We start from the raw sequence: 20,976 nt of genomic DNA, 5'->3' as shown, positions 1-20,976 counted from the left end.
TCGTTTAGAACTCTCTCTCAAAAACAGCCTCGAACCCCTCGTGAGAATAGCTCAACAGAAGAGTTTCTTCAGGCTGCCCTCAAATGGTTGCCAAGTGCACTTTGTGGCGCCACATAATCTACGACCTATCTACTCTGCGCGGCTGCTATCCTAAAAGCCCAGAGCCATTCTGTCGCTGTTTCAATGAAAAGACATTTCAACCGTGTCTGCAGTTAAGGCGTAAATCACGTTTGAATCGAGAAGGAAAGCAGGGCGTCTTGCGTTATTCTCTTTGAAGAAACAGCGGCGCAGTCCCGACTGCCATACATGTGAGTGACAATTCGCTCTCGCGACAAAACGTTCAATTTTACAAGAACTTTTCTTCTAAGCTGCCGGTTTGACATATTGGCTTTCTTCTCGAACATTAGAGAACCGTCATGGATATAGGCATCCTCAACTTGTCCACCTATTGGCTACGATCTCGGCTAGTGTGCACTTCTAAGACAAGATATAGGGCCGATGGAGAAAGGGCATTAGCATACATTCATGTGTGTATATATATATATATACATATATGCATGTACTACTGAGGTCCTCCTGAAGTGTCTCGTCACTTCCAATCAGCTCCAATTTCTGCCGGAGTAATGTGTCTCATGAAGGCAGCGATCTTCCCCGGCCTCATTCTAGGCTTGCTCTTCGTAGGCAGCTCGTACGGTGAGAAGCATAGCGGGTAAGTGAAACTGTGTTTCGGGAATAATATCCTATGCATAAAACTTCTCAACTTTCAATATGATTGTTCGTTCTTCCGTTCATCATCACATAAATACATTCGCCACTTGCTAGTTTGAAAACGTTAGATTTCATGAATGCGTTCTTCATGTGGTGCTCTTAAGCGGCGATATTTTTTTTTTCATTTTTAAGTGGTTTTTACGAATATGAGACACAGCAGGCACTACCTGACAATTTAATGGCTACTACACAGTATTTTAGCAAAATAGGTGCTTCCTGTGAATGGTTCTCAGAGCTGAGGGTCGCTCTGAATGAAGCTCTCTCGGCGTATTTAGTTCCACGCATGGCAGCCTATCCTAAATGATAGTTATCAAGACAGAGTTCTTGCTTAGGTGCTCACCAAAATTGGGCTCTACTTTCCGTGGTCAAACTAATGAGCGCACGTGCTTAATCTCTGGATTCAGCTTAAGCAAGAGGCTGGAATCCCGAGCCGCAAGGCCCGCCCGATTAGCTCTCTCTTTGTTCGGTCCCAGACCGTCAAACTTGCCATGAGGCCCGAAAAGGGGCGAAATGCTCACTATGTACGCATATCGGGACTTACTACACAACGCAAAAAAAAAAATGGCAAGAATGATCCGGGGGAAGAACTTACACAGGCTGGGAACCTTCATCGTTGTAATTCACGCCAAAAAAAGCTCGATAAGAAGCAGGCGCCCGTTTGTGTTTGATGTTCTTTTTTTTGTTCTATCTTAAGAAAAACAACCAAAAACAAAACAAAAATTCTACAGTATACTGGGTTCACGTTCCAAACACGCACATGGGCTGTTAGAGACGTCAGGGTGTAAGGCGGCGTGTTTATTTAGGCCGTGTGCTTTTTTTTTCTTTTAACGCGTACGGACATCGCATAGCACAAAGGCATTTTCGCATACCACTTCCATCGAAATGCGGCGCAGTGGGCTCGGAAACTGAACGCAGTATCCAATGCGACATCATGGCGGGTCTCAAACAGAGGCCTGCTGGCATCACTAAGCAGTGCCTTCCGATACGCTGCTCCTCGGCTCTATAGCGGTTGTTTGCTTGTTGAAGCCCTTTAGCAGAAATGTATTCACGTGCACAAGTTGACAGCTCCTGTATACAAGTACTATGCAGGCTTGATTAATCTTTTCAGCTCTCACTTTCTCACAATCCTGGAATTTTTTTCCTTAGATATGAAGGGCATGCATGGGTGCTTATATTGCAACCATTTACATATACTAGGACACCAGGGACCGGTGTTTCAAAAAACTATCAACTTGGCTTTTATTTGTGCATTCATTGAGCAGACGGGTGTGAAGTCCTTTCTGGTCCTCGACAGGTAGCCGCACAGTGACAGGACGCTATAGGTGTGGCAGTTATAAACAAAGTACTAGGGAGCTCCACCCGGCTGGGAGGGAACAATAGACCTTGAGCCTGAATAAATGTCCCAGTACACGACACGCATGCGGCTTGTGCGCGCTGTGTATACAGAGTGTTTCACCTAAGATTTTAGAAAACTTTTAAGATATGGTTTTTTAGTTAGAAGAGCGCTTTTTTTCTTTATATCATTCTCAGCAGTATAGTACGCCAGAATATACCTAAGCTGGGCTAGCTTGCAGACTGGTTAAGCATTATTGAATATTAACTATCATAGTTGAGCTCCTTAATTATTCAGAGGCATGTACGCCGCCGCAATTAATAACCACTTCATTTTTTAGAATTTCCATAACACAGCTATCTTGCCGGCACCGTGCTGGCCCAGTGGTTATGGCACTCGACTGTTGACCCCAAAGACGCAGGTTCGACCCCGGCCGCTGTGGTCGAATGTCGATGGAGGCGAAATTCTAGAGGCCCGTGTACAGTGCGATGTCAGTGCACGTTAAAGAAACCCGGGTGGTCGAAATTTCCGGAACCCTTCACTACGGCGTCCCTTATAGCCTAAGTCGCTGTGCGATGCTAAAACACCATAAAACCATTCATAATACTAAAAAAACTTGCCCGTTATATCATGCACGAGTCTCAACGAGATGCTTTTCTCACGCCCATGTTTTTTTTTTCTATGTTCCGGTTACCTCGTGGGCTTGGGGGCGGCGTGGGGTGCAGAAGAGATCGAAGCTACATGACTCTCTTTTTCTGCTGGTCTTATGGGCTGCTCGGATGCGATAATGAAAATTAAGGGGGACGTTAGAGTTGTACAAAATAGCGGTGGTCGAAATCAGCGGCACTAGTTTGTAGAGAACAGTAAAAGCGCATTTAAGCGCGCTGTTATCCAGATTACAGGATGGGAAAAGCAAGTTTGCCTTGGTCATGAAGGCTGTCAGTGACTGTAGGGGAATGAATGCTTCGGTCGGCCCCACTGAAACATTGAAGCACACCGTGTACTCAGTTTCGGTCACAAACATGTGTGCTCTATATCTTATTGCAGAAAAATATTACCGTTAATAAAAAACCTATAGTCCTGTACAATAACCCCCTCCCCAAATTGTTATTCACTCACAACGCAGCGGGTTCGGACCTTTATAGCGTGATGGAGAGCAAGGTGCAATTTACTTCCAAAAAAAGTCGCGATCGTGTGACACAATATTGTCACAATTATGGCCCAGAAATGTGGCAATATGAAAGAGATATGCGTTTCCCTCGAACTCGTCGTCGAGTTTACAGATACTTGCCTTATTTTCTCACCTAAAACAGAGGTTCTATTATGCTCCGCTGCACTGATGAACATAAAGTTACTTTAGTCTCGTACACATAGCGTTTCCCTGCCAGACTGTCAAGAGCTGCTTCAAGCTTCTTGTTTAGTGATAGTGAGCGCAGTAAACATTTTTGTAAGGCAAAGTTGGCGTTAGGAAAAGGCGATATGCAATCACGACCAGCAGCAGACTATCTGCACGCGAGCGTCGGCTGGAGAACAGCAGCGTAAAGCCCTGGAGTGTTACAGCAGCGTTGCTGATGGCGCCATGAAGCGAAGTCGAACTTTGCTGTGGCTTTTGTATGGATTGATTTATACGAAGGCCCTTGAGCCTTCATATATCAGTCAGTCGGTCGGTCGGTCGGTCGGTCGGTCGGTCGGTCGGTCGGTCGGTCGGTCGGTCGGTCGGTCGGTCGGTCGGTCGGTCGGTCGGTCGGTCGGTCGGTCGGTCGGTCGGTCGGTCGGTCGGTCGGTCGGTCGGTCGGTCGGTCGGTCGGTCGGTCGGTCGGTCGGTCGGTCGGTCGGTCGGTCGGTCGGTCGGTCGGTCGGTCGGTCGGTCGGTCGGTCGGTCGGTCGGTCGGTCGGTCGGTCGGTCGGTCGGTCGGTCGGTCGGTCGGTCGGTCGGTCGGTCGGTCGGTCGGTCGGTCGGTCGGTCGGTCGGTCGGTCGGTCGGTCGGTCGGTCGGTCGGTCGGTCGGTCGGTCGGTCGGTCGGTCGGTCGGTCGGTCGGTCGGTCGGTCGGTCGGTCGGTCGGTCGGTCGGTCGGTCGGTCGGTCGGTCGGTCGGTCGGTCGGTCGGTCGGTCGGTCGGTCGGTCGGTCGGTCGGTCGGTCGGTCGGTCGGTCGGTCGGTCGGTCGGTCGGTCGGTCGGTCGGTCGGTCGGTCGGTCAGCGTACATAGCGAGCAAAGTTGACGCCAGAAAGGCAACCGTGACAAGGTGTTTGCTTAGCACTTGTCATTTGGTAATTGCCATGCACAATACGTGAAATGACACGGTATTTAGCAATGAAACGAAAAAAAATGGAGTAGAAATTTTCTGCATATCATTTTGGTCGCCTACACTATGGTTGTGTGTATTTTTCTGAGATCTTGAAATGGGCTTGGAAATCGGTGAAGAATATATTGACATTCATAGTATGTGAGAGGGTTCTCCATAGCGTTGGATGGCGTTGAGTGCAAGTGTAGTCCTGTTTGCTTTAATAGTGATTGTGGGGAATGAATATAGCTTCTCTTATAAAACTCTAGAGCAACTTTTTAGGAGCGGGTAGATGTATATAGCACCAGCTTTTACTATTTCATTTTTGTCAAAAATGATTTGAGCGTGCGTAATAAACGGTAAATTTTACATTGTCCGAACTGCTTTTTTTTGCAGCGACACTTGCTTGTTCGTATTTGTGAAGTGATGCCTGCTGAAACAAAGCGTTATACAATCTTTTACTTTCGAGAGAAATAATGGGGACTTCTATTCAACATAAGCACTACAACTCGCACTTTTGCGCAAATGCATTCAACATGTGCTTACCCAAGCATGTGTTCGGGAAAAAAAAAACAAAGCCGTGTGTTTTCGTGCATTACTCACTATTACTTACATGCGAACCGATGATACCGCTGTCAGGAATTTGACTGGTGTTCCTCGTGCAGGAAAAAAAAAATTTGTTTTCGACTGTTGTATAGGATGTATATGTGTAACGTTAAGGAGCCTGAAGAGGGAAGAGTGGGTCGGGCATAAAACACGGGTTAATGGCATCCTAGTTGAAATCAAGAAGAAGGGTGGGCTTGGACAGGGCGTCTAATTCGAAGGCAAGACAACCGATGGTGCTTAAGAGTAACTGGCTGGACTCCAAGAGAAGGTAAGCGTAACGGGGTGGCAGAAAGTTAGGTAGGCGGATGAGATGAAGTTTTGCTGCGATAAGGAGGCCGCCAGGGACATGGGAGGCATGTGAGACATAAGAAACGCCTTTGTCCTGCAGTGGTTGTAGTCAGGCTAGTGATGATGATGATAGCAGGCAATTTTTAGAGCTTATTATCGCAGTTTGGTGCAAATTAACCTTGCGTGCATAAAAACGTCTTAAATCATTTCCGGTAAAAAACACATTTCTGTCATCAGCGTAGATAACAAGGCTGCATTTTTGCCGCAGTTTTCCCGTAAATCATTCGCACAAAACAAATATTACGGGACCCTGAATACTGCATTTTGGCACCCCAGATTTCGGGCACCTGATGTGATTTATGTTCATCGACCACGTCAAATTGAGAGCGTAAGGATGGATATGATCAGAAAATTTGAGTGTGTGTGCTGAGGAATCCATATTGTTCAACTTTGCCTATTCATAGGTCATGATTAACGAGACCGGAAGCATCATTGATATCTAAGTGGATACCGAAAATCATCAGCTTCCTCCACTACTTTCGGAAATAATTTCCTTTGGTATGAGCTAATCGTTGTACTCCTTGTAAAAAGCCGCCGGCACGCGACTTGTCGCTTTGTTGCCGCGTGCCGGCGGCTTTGTTGTTTTGTTCGTGACGCGACATGCCACCAGACTTGCCTCGATTTATCGCGTCCGTGCGCAATTGCTTCCACATTGTTCGAGACAGTTGTAGTTGCTTTGGCACCTTATCTCGATCTTTCTTTAAAATGAGCACGGCCGAGAGCGATGGGAATTCTGTTCGACGACCGCCTAGCAGGCTTGGTTATACGCCGCCAAGTTATTCATATCGTTGTGGGCGCAGGTCTGCCCAATAAAGTCGCTTCTTGAAGCCTTTTCTGCTGTCTTTGTCACTGCCGTCACCACTACGTGACATCTGGTGGAGGTACTGACCGGCAGCACTGCTATGCCCCCAAGATGAACCCTAGTGCGCTCTAAACGTCCGTCTTGTTCCGCCAGTATCGTGATCCACCGATTTTTCAAGTACAACCACGTGAAGACGTCGAAGGTTGACTGGATGTGTTTAACCGTGTGAGCGCGCTGAACGCGTGGGACAACAACGACAATCTTGGAAATGTTTGCTTGCATTGGATAGCCATGCCAAAACAGAAGTTGAAAACCAACAGCTTTCTCTCCCTACCTGTGCCTCCCTGAAGAAACAGCTACTGGTAACGTTCGGCAGAGTCGTCCGTGCACAAAGAGCGTAGGTCCTGCTGCAGTCGGGAAATTATAAGCCCAAATGAGACCGTGACTGCGTATGTCGTAAAAATGGACCACCATCTTCGACGCGCAGATCCCATCATGCGTGAAACGAAGCTGGTATTTCTGATGCAATGTGTAAAGGAGCACCTTTTCGTCGGTCTTGTCCGCAGCCACCCGACGACCGTCGTAGAATTTAACACAGAGGTGACCACCATAGCGAGGACCCCAGAAGCCAGAGCTCGGAAATACGACCGGCAGCAGCATGCCCTCTCCGGCAGCCACCTTGTCTACGACCGGAGGAAATTCACGGGGAGTTATCAGCGAGGTTTTACGAAAGGAGCTTCGCTCACTTCAATCATCATCACCCCAAGTCGTATCTCTAACGGTCTTGGTTTGTGACAAAGTTTACGAGGCTTTCCCAGCGCCTCAAGCGGAGAACCCCACGGCATGACTTACGCAGCTCGGCACGTTGTAAAGACGTCCGGCCATTCCGCGCCAGGAGCCCTACGTTGCGCCCCAACGACCACAGATTCCCGCCCATGTTTCAGCAAGATCAAGGAAGGAAAGCAGACCTCTGGAGGACCCCTGACCGGCGTCGCCCACTCTGCTTCTACTGCAGTGAGCCCAGCCACATCCTCCGGCACTGCCGATACAGGCGGGTGGGGTTCGCGGACTTTTCTTTAACGCTCAACCCCCAAACCAAGTACCCGTGGAGATCGACGATTATTTCCCTCGACAGTAATGCGCGCCGAGCCGTCAGTATCACTCACCGTCAATATCAACCGCACGATTCGCATATATAAGCCGAATGCACACGGAGGCCGTTAGCAGAAGGTCCTTCAGCCCGCGCATAAAAAACTAAAGACAGCAAACTTTGGAGGTCAGATTCCTCTCGAGCGAAACGCCGAAGATGCTCCGCGGATCCCGCAACATGCAGACGCCGCCCTCACTGCGCCAATGCCACACAGAAATTCGACCACAATGCGACCCGACTTCAGATGGATGCCGCCGCCTAGCGAAATCACAGCGACCTACCCCAGCCACGACGTACAAAGCACTAGAAAAAACCGCATTCCAAAACAAACTTTGAATGCGAGGACAGAAGCCACCGACCTTGATGTAGCTGTCGATAGTCGCACCGTAACTGCATTATTGGACACAGCCTTGCATTACTCTCTCATCAGTGGTCCGTTTGCAGCTGAGCTGAATAAAGTGACAGCTATTTGGGAGGCCAGACAAATCCGCACCGCTGGAGGCCACCTAGTTTTACAGTCAGGACCTACCCTGCGGCCTTCATAGTCCTGGAGGAATGATCCCACGACGTGATCTCAAGCATGAATTCTTGAGCGAGCATCGAGCGATCATTTTTTATTTCATTTCTTTATTCCAGTTTTTCGCGCAGTACAAAAAACTGGGGACGCCGAGAAAAAAGCAGTGTTCCACCACTGCTAGACAAGCCTCGCCGGCCTGATTGTTGGTAGGAGCACGCGATGCATGACAAATACATAGACATTGACGAACGTATGAGCATTAAGGAGTTGAAAATTGAAACAACGCTCGGTACAAAATAACTCGGCATGACAGGAACATAAAGGCGAACGCGTCATATATTGATAATGCCAGTTGCTACTGTAGAAATAGAGACTACATTCTTATACTATCACAAACAGCATTTCGAGCATGGTGCTTTATGGCAAAAATAATGTTTTAGTTAACAGTGCAGTTAGCTATACAGGCTGCGAATTGAAGACAGTGATGTGGTACTAAGCTCACTAGACAAAGATGTGTTTAAAAACCAAGGCAAGATAGAACCGACCGTGATGAAACCATAGTTGGTTCTGATTTGTGAGGTTGCATACGAGCCACAGCTTCTGATGTCTTAAGAATATTGGCGAGGTATAAGTGCAGCAAGAATAGAAAAGGTGTCATCTTTCAATATTGTCCATTCATAAAAGCATGCAAACCTGTACTCAAACAAGTGTCTCATGGACACAGTCCTGTTCTCGCGGAAAATTGGCGTGATCGGTGAACCATAAGGTAAATTGGCAACTGGATGCAACACTAATCTTTGGAGAATGGGAATTTTGTTAATATTCGTCACAGTCGTAATTCCCCACACAAGAAAACGGTAGCTTAAAGACGAATAAAAAACACGTAATACAGATTCATCCTGAACTACAAGGGTACAACATTTTTAAGGCCATAGACAACTCCAATATATCAAGAAAGGCTAAGAGAGATAGCTTCTGCGTGGGCATCCCGTGTAATTTTCGATGTAAACATAATGCGAAGAAATTTGAACCTATCTACGTATCTGATAGTACCATGACCTAACTAAATTGTGGCGGATTTAACATGCGCTTTTTCTTGCGGTAGAAAAGTAACACAGCAGTTTTTTTTTTCATAATTATTTTTAGAGCATTGTTCAGTGACCATGTTTCTAAGGCGGATAGAGCTTGGTTTGCAGTGTCATTAAGTGATTGGATGTATCGGAGCTAAAGAAAAGGCTTGTGTCGTCTACGTACATAATGTAAATCGCTTTGTCGTACAAGCTAGGAATATCGTTCGCATATGTGTTGAAGAACAAGGGACCGAGAATACTACCCCCAGGTGCGCATTTTGTTATGGCTAGTATGTAGGAGCCGTAGCAGTAAATTTGTACGTACTGAGATCTCGAGCTTAGATATTGTATGGTACGGTTCAGCGGTGGGCCGCGAATGCCATAACGTTCCAGTTTTGAGAAGAAGATACGGTAGTCAATGTGGTCGAAAGATTTGGTAATGTCGGCAAAAATACCAAGCGCGAGTAACCTTTTTTTCAAAACAATTAAGCACGTATTCCTTGCAGGGCGTGTTCTGGCGATCTGTGGGATGTGAATTCTTATTGATAATCGGTTATCAATGAATACTTGTTAATAAATTTTCGCAGCCTTAGCAGAATCATTTATTCCAAACCTTTTGAAAGGTACAGGAGGACCGATTTAGGCCTGTAATTGCTAAGAACATTGTTATCCCCTTTCTTATAAATTACTACCACTTTTGCCAGCTGCATATCAGCAGGAAAGACGCCTGGCTGAAGCGCTAAGTTTTAAATGTGCGTCAAACACTGTTAATATCACTTGTAATCATCAGGTCTAGTACAGAGGCGCAAGTGACTGTGATACGGGTCGGCTGGTTAATTAGGTTTCGAAAGCTGTAGCTTTCTTAGATAGTTGCCATCTGTAGCTGCGCTGGTTCAGTGCTACCCATATCGATATTCAAATCACTTTCTATGAAAGACCGGCAGTTTTCAGATCAGAAAAAATAAAGCTCGCGCTCGAAACTATCAATAAGTTTGCTGTGTTTCCCTGCGACGGGCGATACACGACAGAGAACGTGAGGCGACCTGACCGCAGAGTAAGCATTTCTATATCACTGTTTGAAATGCTATGGATGTATAGTTCTTCGCCCATGTAGCTGGTCCTTATCAAAATAGCGACCACACCGCCACGTTTTTCGCTGCGATTTTGAAAGTATGAACTATATCAAGGTATAGTTATGCCATCAGTGCCCGAGTGATACGATGTTTCCAATAGGAAAACAACATCAAAAGTAGGTGACAGAATTTGAAAAAAAGCAAATAACTTGGTACGCCGTCTTCACTGCTGATTGCATGTTGAGGTGTATTGTTTTAAGGAACTTTGTTTCGTCAAGCCTTAGAAAACAGTAGGAGTGGGAGTAAAAATGGGCATTCGTCCATTCTGGTGCCGACAAAAAATGTATGTATGTCGAGATGATGGGACAGCTCATGTCATTTTTGAAATGACATCTCGAGAACGAATTCCAACAAAAGTGGAGACATCTGCTTTACGGGCAAGGACGATGCCATTCTTGGTGCACACATACTTCCATTGAACTTTTCTTTTTCTGAACTGCAGCCTCGAGCAAGCGTTTTGTTTCTCTGTGGGATGATTGTTCACGTAGATGTTTTGTACAGATCCTGTGAATCCAATATCTCTGGTAGTGATAGTCTTTTTCTTTGCAGCACCCAGATACGCGTCACGCTTGGCTCGAGAGCAAAATCGGATGATCATGTTGGCCTCATTGCCCTTCCTTGTCGGGACACTGCGCAATGTCGATGTCAGATTCATTTAGTGTCACGTTCGTCACCTGCGCAACCTTCATAGCCATCTCAACTGATTTGTCCTTGACTTTGGCTGGCAGTCCCTTGATCTCGATATTGTTTAATCGGCTGAACCGTTCCAGGTCCGCGATCCAGTCCTCTGCATTACTCAGTTGTGCGCTTAGATGTTTATTTTCGTGTCTTAGTGCAATGCCCTCTGACTTATATTTCTTTAGTTCAGAGGTGATATCATGTAGCTCAGTGAGGGCCCGCTTGATGTCGTCTGCAGAATGTGAACAGTCCTTGACGCTTTGATTTACGGTTCGCAGTTGGGCACGCATTTCGGGTTTGAAGCCCTGCAAAGCCTTCATAACCTCTGCTCGACCTTCAGTCTTAGTGCATCACGTTTAGGCGGAGGAAGCCCTATCATCGGATATAACACTGGAGCATCCGTTTGCATTGAGTGTGCTTGGTGAAGAAGTGAGTGTTGCACGCCGCTCGAGCGTCATCGTCCGGATGGGTGCTAAGCTTATCGAGAACATCGGGTGCAGTATCGAGGTAAACGCGCAATTGCGTACAGACGCAAGTCTGACCATCGCTCGAGGCATCGCCCGTTACCGAAATAGACGCGCTGAGGTCCTATTGTCCAACTGCAGTGATGAATACCTACACCTCAACAAAAACACAACGATTGTCTTTTTAGAAGAAGTATCCGACGTTCCAGAAGTCTTCGCCCTCTCCGACCGATCCGGAAAGGTTCGCCGAATGAAGAAAACTCACCCACCTTCGACATCACCCTATCCCTGTCCAGGTACGCAGTCTTCTTCAATGTTACAGCGTGTGGTTTTTGTCTTCTTCGAAGGTCCCACAAACGTCCATTGCCAAACATTGCATTATAATGGACGAACACGCCCTACCTCTCCGCCAGAGCCCCTGCCATAGGTCGCCAAGCTATCCCGGACCAAGTGGAAGAAATGCTTCGCGCTGACATTATCCAACCTTCGAAGAGCCGCTGGGCGGCACCGGTTTTTATGGAGTGCAAAAAATTGCGGACGATTACGTCACTTCCTAATGCGAAATATGAGCGCAGGTCATCAGCTGTTCCAGCTTTTCGATAGATTGAGGTAAAGAATTCGACGGCGGCGACGGTAAGCTTACCCTTCGGTTGAACGCACCTCTGGATTCTGCCGCCGACCGCGCTGGGCCTCTGCTCTGACAGCTCGTTTAGCAGCAGCGGCAGACGATGGACTTCCACTGGTTGCCTCGCTCATGCCCCAGAAAGAACTAGCAGGGAATAAACTATTTACATAGGCAGGTGGTTCGCAGTGGCGAACGGCGGCGGCTATGCTCTTCGGCTCGGGCGGAGCACACATAGAGAACCACCGCCACCGATCCGACGCTCTGATTGCCCCGCTCAGGGGTGGCATTGGAGGAGGAGCGAAAGGAGCAATTAAGTTATCGGGAGGTAGCGGGAGATGGCGCCAGTAACGCGCGCAGCTAGAGCAGCGCGCTGCCCCAGGCTGCGGAGCTGGTTACGAGAGGCAACAGCGACGGCGACGCCGCGAAGCGCAGGAACGGTTGCCTAAGAGTTGCGCTCTAAAAAGACGGCACACATCGGTTCTGCGTTCATTACCGCTGCTTGAACAACATGTCAAAAAGGATCTCTAACCCCTCCCCCGCTTCGACCACACACTGAATCATGCTTATCGAAGAAGGGTTTCTACCTCCTCCCCCGTCATCGACGACACACTGAACCGGTTGTGCAACACCAAGTACATCTGTTTAATAGACCTCAAGAACGGCTACTGGCAAATCGAAGTCAGTGAAAGAGACAGAGAAAAGACCACATTAATCACACCGGATGGTCTATCGGAGTGCAAAGTCATGCCATTTGGATTCTGACCCTGATCAACGACGTTCCCACTGGTAATGGATATAGTACTGACAGGTCTGAAGTTTGCAGATTTCTCTCGTACACCTATATGACGTCGTTGTCGTCACCTCCAACTTCGATGACAACCTGAAAAGGCTCAGTACAGTGCCGGAAGCAATCAAGTCGTCCGGGCTTCCGCCGTGGTCCGGGCTAACCTTGAAGCGAGAGGAGCGCCACTCCGCGTACGAAAAGCTGTTTTTTTCTAAGCCACAGCCTAAAGAAGGATGAGGGGGGGGGGAGGCGCCCAGAGCCGCAGAAAACAGCTGATATCGCACAGTTTCTGCCACCGACCTACAAGAAAGCCTTGTGCAGATTCCTCTAAGAGTGCGCTCATTGCTGACGAACTGTCAAGAACTTTTCACGCATCGCCGAGCCTCTGACCAAATTCACGAAGGCACACGTGCCGCTTAAAAGAAACTGCCGCAAGTGGAAGCGTTCAAAGAACTTCAGCGTCCTTCAATTTCGCCTCTGGTCTTCGGACACATTGATGGAAACGGCGAGACTGAAATGCATACCGACGCAGAAAAGCGACGGACTGGTGGAAGTAATTGCGTACGCTAGCCGTTCCATGGCCAAGGCCAAGGCTAACCATTCGACGATTGAGAAGGAGTACATTGCCATCATTTTTACGGACGATTATTCAAAGTGCTAAGCTGTCAACACGCAATGCGCTGGCTTGAAAGTTTGAAGGAACCTTCCATCCGCCTCGCTTTATGGAGCCTGCTCCTTCAGAAGTTGGAAATCACCGTCGTCCACAAATCTGTATGCAAGCACACCGACGCGGCCTGCTGTGTACAGCCGCTGTCAACAAGCCGCCGGAAGAGGACTATGAGGGCGCCTCTTTGGGACCGATAAGCACCTGTGACTTCATGCAACGCCAACGCTAGGACTCCGACCTACAGAATCACGTACTTCATCCGGGAGGGAAAGCTTTTTACCAACATCAGAGTTAGAGCGTGAATTGCCGTCTTTCTGTCTAAAAAAGTGTCTCCTCGTGAAGACCTTTGCACTAAACAAGAGAGCGTACCTCCTTTGCGTTCCTGACAGCTTACGAGAAGGAATTCTTCAATCGGATTTCATTGGCTTCACCCGCACGCCACACCGCATTCAAAATAAATACTGCTGGCCACGACTACGATGCGTCAAAACATGCCGTGAGTGTCAACGATGAAAGACGCCTCCGATCAGGCCAACTGCACTTCTGAAGCCCATAACACCACCAAACAAGCTCCTATCAATGCATTTGAATGGATATCCTTGTTCTTTTCCCGACGTCAACATCGCGCAACAAGTGTATCATAGTGGCGACCGCCTACTTAACCCGTTACATCGAAGTAAAAGCTCTGACGAGTGGAATTCGGCGGAAGTCGCAAAATTTTTCGTTGAGCAGATGCCTTTGCTGCACGGCGCCCAAGAAGTTCTCATAACTGATAAGGGAAAAACATTTTCGGCCCTGCTTACCCAAACCAATCTGAAACACAGCCACACAGTTTACCGCCGAACTACTGCATACCATCCACAGACCAAAAGACTTATGGAGAGTTTGAACAAAAGCACCGCTGATATGCTCACCATGTATGAAAATGCCGAACACAAGATCTGAATCCCATCCTCTCTAATGTCGTCTTTGTGTACAGCATTGTTGCTCAAGAGAACAACCAGATGAAAACCGTTAAGGTTCGTCCCCGGCAGGGAGGCAACCACCACGTTCGATGCCATGGTGTTCTATGTCACCAATAAGGACGTCGATGTCGCCGCCTACCATCAACGCGTAGAAGCCGAACGGCTTGGCCGGCTAGTGATCAAGGACCAACAACGCACCGACGCCCGACGCTAGTCTGCATCGACGCCGCGCCGAATAGAAGTACGCTGAGCGTGTGTGGGTGTGGATACCCATTCGCCGGCATGGAAGCAGTGAAAAACTGCTGCGCCGCTATATCGGCTCGTACAAGGTTCTTCGTCTACTATGTGAAATGGATATAAAGTCATACCTTATGGAATGACAGCATCCCAGCGACACCGTGCAGGACCAGAAGTTGTCCATGTTGTCCGTCTAAAGCCGTATTATGAACTCTAAAGGACACTGTGTCCATTATTAGTGTGCATTGTGTAGAGTCAGCGCTTATTTTTTTCTGATCACCTTAACTCTTGCTTTAAAGCATCAGGTAGATGCTTTTCTGAGAGTCGAGTAATGCATCGATTCTTTGTACTGTTTGTTTTTACACGCTCAAAGCCGCCGTCACGCGGCTTTATAATTTCGTTTCTTACGCGAGATGCGACCAGACGTATTTAGAATTTTCGCGGTCACGCACAACTGCTTGCACATTCTTCCAGGTTGTTGCAGTAGGTTTGGAACCGTATCTCGAGGATTCCTTGCCCGCTTTGAATTGAGCACGGCTGAGAGAGGCGGGCAATATGTACGAGGACCACCGAGCATGCTTGTTGCTACTCCGCCGCCAAGTTATTAAGCTTTTTGTGGGCGCAGGTCTGCGCAATAGACAGTTCCTCTAAGAAGCCATTTCCGATGTCTTTTGGACTGCCGTCACAACTACGTGACAATATTTAGTTATCAACCCGTGTTTTTTAGAGACATAACCAGCTCGATTATTGAGAATTTATTTGAAACTCTTATAATATGCTGTATTACGTTGTGCTTCTCACTTCTAATTGGTACCGCTTTAATTCCCGCTAACTCCGTATTTTTGGGCAATACGCTCTAGTGAAATACGATCAATCACATCTTTAACAGGCGTCACTTCTAAGAGATAAGCCTCGGCAGTACGACTACTATTAAGGCTTTGAAAGGTTGCAGTTATTTTGGTAGCGCAGGCTGGTTAATGGGATTTCCTATTAGGCCTTATTAGCATACCAGTACTAGATCTAATTCAAAATTGACAAATTTCAATTTTAAGAAAAAATTGTTACACCCGTCTACAAGTATCGAGCCATGCGTTACTTTGCAATGGCTGTCAATGCGGCTGGCACTGTTTTTGTATTTAGTTTTTCATTAATTTTTGTTCCATACTTTACGGCTCTTTTAGGAGTAAATATGCGTGAAAAGTACAGTGATAATAGTCCCTTTAGATTCTCGTCTTCGCTTTTTAGTTTCTTCGAATATTTTTGCGGTGTCAGGTTTTGAGATTACGCGTTTTAAGGAGCAGTTGGTGCATCTTATTCTTCTAGTATGTCTTCATATTGAAAACCTAGTAATCCACTGCTCCTGAAGTTTTTAGGTTTGTGCTGACACTGACAGGAAATGAATCAAAACAATCTTTTAGCAATTGCCTATGAATTTATAATGTGCGATGTTAACATCCTAAATGTCAGAAATCATTCCAATCAGTCTGGCCAAATCTTTCCCTGGTGTTTTTATTCTGTCTCAGGCAATTAAAGGGATCAACGTTTTAATGCTGTCGCGAATTGAGTGACGCGTCCCCGACTGCCGAAGGGGAATGCTTTCGCGTGCAGGTTCGTACAAGACAACAAACAGATCAAACAAAGCGAAACGAAGCCGTATTTATTCTTTAAAGGAAAGGAGTCAATAAAAAGCGAAAGCACCAAGAAAAACACACACTCGACACGCGTACAACACTACTGATAAATGGAAAGAGTTCACCAGATAAAAAACGTCCCAGGTGAAGCGGGAATGCCTGGCAGGCAGCAAGAACGCAGGTTGATGATTTGCGATGCGTCGCTGGCGTTGCGTCGAGGGAAGCGGTGGTAGAGAGCCAGGTAGTAAGGAGCGGAGATGAACACGGGAGACGCTGATGAACTCCTGTCAGCCTCCCCCAAGAACTTGGCAGCGGCAGCAGGACAACCGTAGCCAGGTCACGTCGACGGCGTCCCGAAAAAAAAAATGGGCTTATGCAGCCCATTCTAGGAATCCTCGGCAGCAGGGACCCTCACTCCATCGGCTGCCACTTCCGAACTTGAAACGGACGCAGTAGGTTTGCGTCGATGATCCAAGGGAAGTCCACGGGAGCACGGACCCAACGTCCGACGGCTGCCACCTCCACGCTTGAATGGGACACAGTAGGCTTGCGTCGTTGATTCAAGGGAAGTCACCGGCAGCACGGACTCAACGTCCGATGGCTGCCACCTCCACGCTTGAATGACCAGACTTCCGCTGCGGTGTCTTCCTTCACACCTCGATTACTGCCTCGCACACACCATTCGCATGTGCACACATGCAACACGGGGCTGGCACGTGCATCGCTTTCCGTTGACCGACGCTTCAGTGTCGACACGCCACGTTAAAAAAATCCCTGGACGGTTTGGTGTGCACAGCACATATGCCCCCCCCCCCCTTTTTAGAATTTTTTTTTCACGCAGAAAAACTGCCGTTGGTACACACAACACTCATTTTCATGTGGTAAACAGACAAGTTAGATGTCGCTGAAGTTAACGAAGGCACTTTACACAGTCACACATGAAGGCACATGGAAACGCGCACACATGGAACATGGGTTCAAAATTATACATCATGCAAAAGACAAAATAAAAACCATACAAAACATCAGACACAAACTTTAAACACATCTGTACCATAAAGGTGAATATGTACATACTGAACATTCCACAACCGGAGAAGGAAAGAAGAGATAAAAACAACCACAAGCACTACCACACTACATTTGCGCAGGTTACAAACACCGGATAGTAGCACTGTACATTGGGCATCCCCCTCCCGCAATTTACAAATGATCTCTAATGAAATGGTCTCTTGAGACACACGCTCTTCGTACTGTTTCAGCATATTGATGTGGACTAGCTTTTTAGTGTGCCCCAAGTCGATCCAATAATCGACGTCATTGTTTTTGTCAGAAAACAAGAATGGCCCCTTCCACTGCATCAGGAGGTTATTGTGGCAACTCGGCAAAAGAATGAGGGCACGGCCTCTAACCCTTCAATACCGCTTCTTGATATTACTGTCGTAGCAGCTCTTCTGAGATTTGTGTACACGCAACAGATTTTGATGTGGCACTCTCACAGTTTGGTCGAGACGTTCTCTTAGATCAAGAACGCTCCCATATGTCATATTCGTGTTCTCTCCCAGCTCTTGCCTTGTCCAGAGCTCTCTAAGGACTGCGGGCGGTCCTCGAAGATGCCGTCCAAATATCAACTCAAACGGAGAAAACCCTACACTCGCCTACGGCACCTCTCTGTATGCAAACAGAAGCGGAGCAATATAATGACCTCATGTTTTCTGCTCCTGCCTGAGCTTCAGCAGCATCTGCTTCAGTGTGACATTAAATTTCTCCACCATCCCACTGCACATTGAATGGCAAGGGGTCGTGCTGAGATGTTTCACCGCCACGAGGTCACTGAGCTCTCTCATCATTTCCGTAGTGAAACGGAGCCCAGGTCGCAAAGGGTCTCTCGCGGATAACCTGTCCTTGAAAACATCTCCACCAAACCTTCTGCCACGGTTGCTGAATCTATCTTTTACAGAGCCACGGCATCGGGATACCGCGTGGCCAAATTGACGAGACTGAGAATATATCTATTCCCTTTCATGGATATGGGCGACAGCGGACGAATAATGTCGACAGCGACCCGATCAAAAGGAGTGTCGATAAGAGGCATGCGTCCCAACGGAGCTTTCCTTACTTTGCCTTTCGGGCACGTACGTTTGCAGGTGTCGCACGACCTGACATACATTTTAATCGCCCCCTGCACTCCTGGCCAGTAGAATTCTTCCACAACTCGATCTGTAGTCTTCCTAATGCCTTGATGCTCTGCCAACGGGCTATCGTGGTCAAGTCTCAAAAGCTGCGTTCTGCAATACTTTGGAAGTACTACCTGTCGAACCTCTCTGCCAGAGGCGAGATGATGGAGGCGGTGCAGCAAACACTTTTGGACAGAATTTTAGTGCGAACTGCCATGGAACACCTTTCCTACTTTCACCCACCCCGACTTCATCCTCTCTTTGCTCTTTTTCTATCACCTCTTTGGTGAACTGCATGGGAACGACGTTTAAAGCAGTATTTTCCCTACTTTGTCCAGAAGCTTCCTTTCCAGCCAATACCACTTTTGGGCCTTCACCATTTTTACTGGCAGCCTTGTCATTGACAATGCTAGGAATTAATTTAGCAGCGCCCTTCGATTTTTTTAAATTATTATCTGGATTTGGCGGCTCACGGGCCTCTTGAGGGAAAAAACTGCTTAAATAAGTTAGTCCGCGCATGGAAAGGTACAATGTTTAGCGGGTGTCAGCTTCTTGATGAGGCTGGCTGGGTGAACATTAGGTAGGCCTTATGCGAAAGGCGATAATGAAAATTATTAATACCAAGTTAAAACTTTAAATAATCAGTGCAGTGACGTTTTGTGGGTGGAGAAAATTTTACTGATAAAAGTGAGCAAGAGGGAGAAAAATTATGGTCATTGCGCCGAAAGAAGAAACGAACTGTTTTCCTCTCATCATCATCATCATCATCAGCCTGACTACGCCCACTGCAGGCCAAAGGCCTCTCCCCTGTCTCTTCAATTAGCACTGCCCTTCGCCAGTTGCGGCCACCGTACACCCGCAAATTTCTTAATCTCATCCGCCCACCTAACTTTCTTCCGCCCACTGCTACGCTTGCCTTCTCTTGGAATCCACTCCGTTACCCTTAAGGACCAGCGGTTATCTTGCCTTCGCATTACGTGCCCTGCCCAAGCCCACTTCTTCCTCTTGATTTCGACTATGATGTCTTTAACCCGCGTTTGTTCTCTCACTCACACCCCTCGCTCCCTCTGCACAGCCTCAAACATCCTGATTTCGGTTCCAGAGTTCGGACTCCAGACGACGAACGCATATTCTAAACAAGACAGACTGCAGATTTTCACTTAAGAAGGTTTGTTTCTTTAGGGGCCCGAGACAACGTACTAAGTAGATAGCCAAGTTTTGTCAAAGCTTTACCGCGGGTTGAAACTATATGTTCAGACCATTATATATTATTCGTAAAAGTTACTCCAAGGTACTTGAAATTAGAAAATACGTTTAGTAATAACCCGTTTAAAGAGTAATTGAAGACTAAAGAAGATTGTTTGTTATTGATAGTGCTACAACTCTTCTCAAGAATTTTAAACTCATCTGCCACCTGTCGCGCCGAGCACGGAAAATTGAGGAGGAAGTAAGGCGATTATGGTCCTCATGTTTGTTAATGGGACAATACAAAACGCAGTCGTCCGCGTAGAAGCGAATCTTTGTATTTTTGGGTAGCGCAGCCGGCGAAATCTTTAGCTAGCTTGCACGACGGCCACTTCTTTTGTGCTCCTGCGATTTACGACGAAGCAATCTTCCGGAAAGCTCAATATTTAAGCAATTTATTAGTGAGCCTGTGCTTAGATTTGATATTTTCGTAAGTTTTCTCCGTCATTAGCTGCAGGAGCACAGAAAACGCGGCCATCACACACGCCAGCTATCGAATTGGCCTGCTGTACCTTATGTATGGGTAGTACCTTAGCTAAATTCCAGGATGAGGGAGGTATAGAAGACGACAACGATTTCTGAAAAATAACAATAAGTTAGCGGCATGTCCATAACGGGTAACGAATCAGGGAAGAATTCAGTATACCATCAGGGCAAATACCTTTTTTCGTGTGCAAGCTCAATATCAGAGTTCATACTCCTTCTAGCGTGATTGTGATGTAATTTATGAAGCTTGAAGGCGCAGCTAAGTCAAAACGTAGAAACCTCGCAATTGGCCGCCGCAAAAACAGACTGAAAGTAAGAATCGAAGGGCGAGGCAATATTTAGGAAATTGGCGCTTGGGACTCCATCAATTGTAAAGGAATTCTGGATAGTTATATTCGGTAGAAAATAGCGTCCTAACATGTGGGTACTTGTCATGAGTAATTGCGGCAGTTCTATGCGAAAAAAAAAACCTTTTCCGAGTTCATTTTCAGACGTAGCTCATTATTGGCGCGGCTCAATCCTGCGATACCAGCAGGGTCGTGTGAGACTTTCGACTCGATGACCGCCGGGAACGTGTTGCTTTTGCCGCCACTGCGGCATTCGGTCTTCATGGGCGTGAGTGAGCTCAATAATAACTATCAGAAGCCCTTTCGCTGTTTCTAGACTGCCGGACTGTCGTCGCCCCTACGTGGCAATAATGATCTAGTTGAAGGTTAGACCTTTTTGCCATTAGGAGATTATGAGGCACGCGACCAAAAGCTTTGAAGAAATCAATGAGGTGCTGTCAATACAGGGAGGAGTCGAATGCTTGTCAACGGCCGTTAATAACTCGAATATAAAAGTTTGACACAATAACTGCTTACGGAATTCATGCTGGTTGTTATAAAGGAAGTTGTTCTGGTTGAGATGAGACATAATATTGGTGTAGATAAGGTGTTGGACTAACCTGCAACATACTGAGGTCACTGAAATTGGCCTGTAGCTATTAGGAATCCATCTGTTTCC

This window comes from Amblyomma mixtum, chromosome 3 (genome assembly GCF_055824585.1).
Source record: "Amblyomma mixtum isolate Tamu chromosome 3, ASM5582458v1, whole genome shotgun sequence".
NCBI lineage: Eukaryota > Metazoa > Arthropoda > Arachnida > Ixodida > Ixodidae > Amblyomma > Amblyomma mixtum.
The sequence above is the reverse complement of the archived record's forward strand: the minus strand, read 5'-3'. Positions refer to the sequence as shown.